The 4,200-nt window shown below is 67.6% G+C and overlaps 1 long non-coding RNA gene across 1 annotated transcript; it reads right to left on the reverse strand.

The window, feature by feature from the left end:
- Positions 1 to 458: 458 nt before the first annotated feature.
- LOC111760689 (uncharacterized) lies at positions 459 to 3,940 on the reverse strand. The gene is made up of 2 exons (XR_011648256.1): positions 1,565 to 3,940; positions 459 to 848 (listed from the first exon to the last, which is right to left on the reverse strand). It is a non-coding gene; the product is annotated as an uncharacterized lncRNA (long non-coding RNA).
- Positions 3,941 to 4,200: the final 260 nt, after the last annotated feature.

Below are 4,200 nucleotides of genomic sequence, written 5' to 3' on the forward strand. Positions count from 1 at the left end.
ACCCCGTCCTCACCCCAATCCCCTGCCCAGAGCCCCCAGCGAGATGGCACTGCCAGCAGAGTAGGGGAGCCAGGCTGTGCCGGGCGCCCGCCCCTCCTGCCCGGGGAGCGCGGCCCTCCAGGCTCCCAGGGGGCCCGCTCGGGGCCGCCCGCGTCATCCCTGGTCGCACCGTGACCAAGCTCGCAGCTGGCAGCGCCACGTGGGCACGGCACTGCCCCCTACCCCGGCCTCAGCAGCAGGGCACAGGGGAGCCGTCTCAGACCAGGCTTGGGGGAAAGCACGTCCTTCATGGCCCCGGCCCCGCACTTGGCAGGGGTGGGCGGAGGCGCCCCCGTTCCAGAGGAGGGGGCAGAGGCCACATGCAAGGGGAGTCCTTCCAGAGGCCGGAGGGCAGGGACCCCTCATTTCACACCTTCTGATCAAGGAAAACCCCACCCAATACACACACGCACACACGCTGAGGTTTGCGGAACGTGTTTATTGTTCGAGCAGCCTGACAATGCTCGAAGCTTCGGAAACGGGGGGCAGAAAGTTGTGGCCCTTGCCCCTGCCTCCGGGCTCCCACCCAGGCCTGGCTGTCCAGGCTCTCCCCTGACCCTGCCCCCGGGGGATGTGCCCCCACCCGGTCAGGGTCCTCGAGGGCGGGCCGTGTGGGCAGGGGCTTCGGAAGGGCCCGGCCCCCCGGCTTCCTTCGTGGGGAGGGGCAGGTGGATGAGGCTCCCGCAGTGCATCTTTCTCCAGGAAAGGGGGAGCCTTCCAGAGTCCAGAGGAGGGACAAGCAGAAACCTCGGGGGCCCAGAGGGGCCCGTGGCTCCGGTGACCGGCAGGGCGGAAGCTGAGCTCCAAATCTGAGAGGGGGGTAGGGGCCGAGAGGGGGGAGGGTCAGGGGCGGGTGAGGGCTCCCCTGGACAAGTCTCGACTCTCTCGACCGCCCCCCACAACTTCCAAGTGGCCCGGGCTCGCCCCCGCTAACCCCTGCCTCAGTTTCCTCACCTGCCAGGCGCCCACCTCCCAGGACAGAAAGCAAGGGGTGATGCCTCAGCTGGGACCATTGACCTCAGCCCACCACCCTCTTTTCCTTGCTTTTCTCCCTGCCCTTTCAAGGCCAGTCCTCTCCCAAAGTGCCGCCCCTTCCGCCCAGTGCCCGGCGCTAACCCCCTGCCAGTGGGAGTGGGTAACAGATACCAATTTCTGAGCTTTGTTTCAACAAGCGAAGATGGCGCAGCTGGTGGGGGCCCCATCCTGGGTGGTTTCCCACCAGTCCGGGCCCTGCACACCTTCCCGGAATGCGCTCCACTCCCCAGGGACCCTCAGCCAAGGGCCAGCACGTCCCATTGCCAGGGGCCCGGGCAGGCCTCTCTGGCCCTCCAAGTGGAACGGGGCTGGCCCCGCCCGGGAACGAGGCCCTCTGGGGTGTGGAGAAGCCCAGGGAAGGCGGCCTGGCCTCTGCCCCCGTGAGCCGGGCAGCAGCTACGGGCTCGGGCCGCCCCCAGGCACCAGGCGACCCGGGCAAAAACCGGACCCGAAAGGGGTGGAGCTTGTGGTTGTTCCCACGGGCACTTACCAGACCCAAGAAATGCCTCCGGGGTCAGGCTGGGCCCCTGCAACCACCACTCTCCAGGTAGAAGCAGCCCATGGGTCCAGTCTCCGGGGTAGAACGTGCGTGGACCAGGTGCCTGCCGACCACTGCCAGGCCCAGCGTGGGTGCCGAGAGGAAATAGAACCCACCGACACGTGGACGGCACCTCCCGTGGGCTCAAGCCCGTCAGAAGCAGCCCCTGGACCTTGCCTGGGTAGAGAGATGGGCATTGAAGCAGAGGTAATGAGTGTCCTCTGCAGGGCTGAGTCCGGGAAGGCTCCCTGTAGGAGGGGGCCTTTAACAGGGCCTCGAAGGTCGAGGAGAACTTGGTCACGCAGAGCAGAGGGCTGGGCACTGCAGGCGGAGGGCCAGATGGTGCAGGGAAAGGGCTCGGGCCTGGCCAACAGGGTGACGACGACACCGAGAGGGCGGCTGGCGCTGGGCAGGCCCGGGGGTTCCGAGATGAGTGGGCTCCCATTTGGCCCCCGTAGTTTTGACAGCACCAAGGTCGGGGCCCGTGCCAGCCCCTAGCGGCTCCCTCCCCCCCCCCACCCGGGGCTCGCCCAGCCCGGCGTCTTCCCCGCGCCCTGATGCCCAGCCCAGCACTCACCTCCCAGGGCCGCTGGCACCTTCAGGCAGGCGGGCGCGTGCCCGAGTGGGAAACACACCCACTTACCAGCACGGCAGAGAACAGGCAGGGGCCAGACGCGCCACCCCCAGAGCCTGCCTTCCCAGCCCGAGGCCGTCCCCGACCGTCCGTGACAAATGGCACGTGTGTCCCTGCAGGCTCTGTCCACCAGCCTTGATGGCGGAATCTGCGCAACATTTGGGGAAGATTCACCCCCATCTCCCCGGATTCTCCATCTCTCTGCCCCACTCCTCCACTTATTCTTCCACAAACATCCTCCAGCGGGCACGTCCTCCAGCGGGCACGTCCTCCAGCGGGCACGTCCTCCAGCAGGCACGTCCTCCAGGGGACGACCCACACGTGAGGCTCGCCAACTCAGCACTGGCATCCGGGGCTAGAGATTTGATCCGAGGTGACGGGTGTCCACTGAGCCCTACTATGTGCTGCCCCTGCAGAACCCAGCCCTTCTAGAAGCTCCTCCCCAGGGCAGCGGCCGCCCTCCCACCCCCACCACCCGGAATCAAGATATTTTGCCTGGAGTGGTTTCTGATCCCCAAAGAGTTTCAATCCCCAAGTCAAATATGACGCAGGAAAAGAGCAAGACCAAGGAGCCTTAGGGTGTGAGTTGAGGGGTGGGGCAAGCGAGAATGAGCTCAGGGGTCCCACTCACCCTTTCTGGGATGCCGTGCACACTTGGGCCCTAGAGGACTGAGACCTCCACAGGCTGCCCGGGGCTGGATCTCTGCAGTGGCCGCGGTGGTGGCCCACAAGCAGGGGCGGTGGGCGGGGGCCTGGCTGCCCCAGCAGGGACCCGCTGACATCTGAGGCCACGCGCCTTGCTCGCCGGCCACCCTGTGCTCCACCGCACACAACCAAGGCCGCGAACGCCCTGGGAGATTCGTTCAAACGCGGCAGCAAAGACGCGGGTCCAAGGGGGCCTTTGGCAATTAGACGCCCCCCCGGGCCTGGGGTCTCCTGAGCAGCCCTCCCCCCCACCCAACGCAAGTCAGGTCCACAGGGACCCCCACGCGACAGAAAGCACCCATTTCATTAGCAACGGCACCCGGCTGCAGATGCCAGGCGGGTACGGGGACAAAAACGGTTCCGCGCCGGGCACGCTCAGTCTGGGGGGACGCGAGGCCGTCCTGTCCTGGAGGGAGAGGGCGGGGGACCGACCCCACGGGCCCGCCGTCGGCCACGCGGCCGTCAAGAGCAGGCAGCTGGTGCCAGCCCGAGCCCGCAGCCCTCCCGTCCCACACCCGAAACAGAACCCGTCCCCGGAGCGGCTGCTGCGCGGGAGCTGGCATCCGGAGGCGGGCGACGTCCCCGGCGGAATTCGATACCGGAAAGAGGTTGACTGTATAATATTCATCATATAGAAAGTGAACACCTCACAGGCAACCTACTCCAGGGACCACGGAGCAGCCGGGCTCCAAGGGGACTCTTCCTCCAGGTGCTGGCGGGCCGGCCGGACGTGCCGTCAGTGCAGGCGTGGGCAGGTGTGGGCGCTGGGCCATCCCCGGCCGCGGGGGGAGCACGGGGAGGCACACAGGGTCGACCGCGTGGTGTGGGCCGTGACCGGTGCGGACGCGCCACGGGCAGCCTCCCCGGACCCCCGTGTGCAGCGAGCAGGCCTGTGCTCTCGCGGGGTGGGGCCTCCCAGCCGGGGCCTCACGGGTCGGACCTGAGGGCGGGCGACTGGGGACGCGCAGCCCTGGCCCGGACGCCCACTCCGAGGCTGTAGACCGCCCTCCCGATGGTGACCCTCCCCCCAGCCCCTTCCCCGGCACGGGTGCACCCCCCACCAGGCCCTCCTGGGACAGGACGCCGGGGGCCCCTGGAGAAGACGGCGGGCGGTGTCCGCAGAGCCCACGCACTCACATACCCGTGGTGCCGGGACGCCCGCCGCGTCGCGGGTGGCACTGAAAACAGGCCATCTGTGTTATATTCGTCATTAATAAAGCGAACTCATCACAGACAGCCTCTCCTCAAG

The sequence above is a fragment of the Dasypus novemcinctus genome, chromosome 3, assembly GCF_030445035.2.
Source record: "Dasypus novemcinctus isolate mDasNov1 chromosome 3, mDasNov1.1.hap2, whole genome shotgun sequence".
In the NCBI taxonomy this organism is placed as follows: domain Eukaryota; kingdom Metazoa; phylum Chordata; class Mammalia; order Cingulata; family Dasypodidae; genus Dasypus; species Dasypus novemcinctus.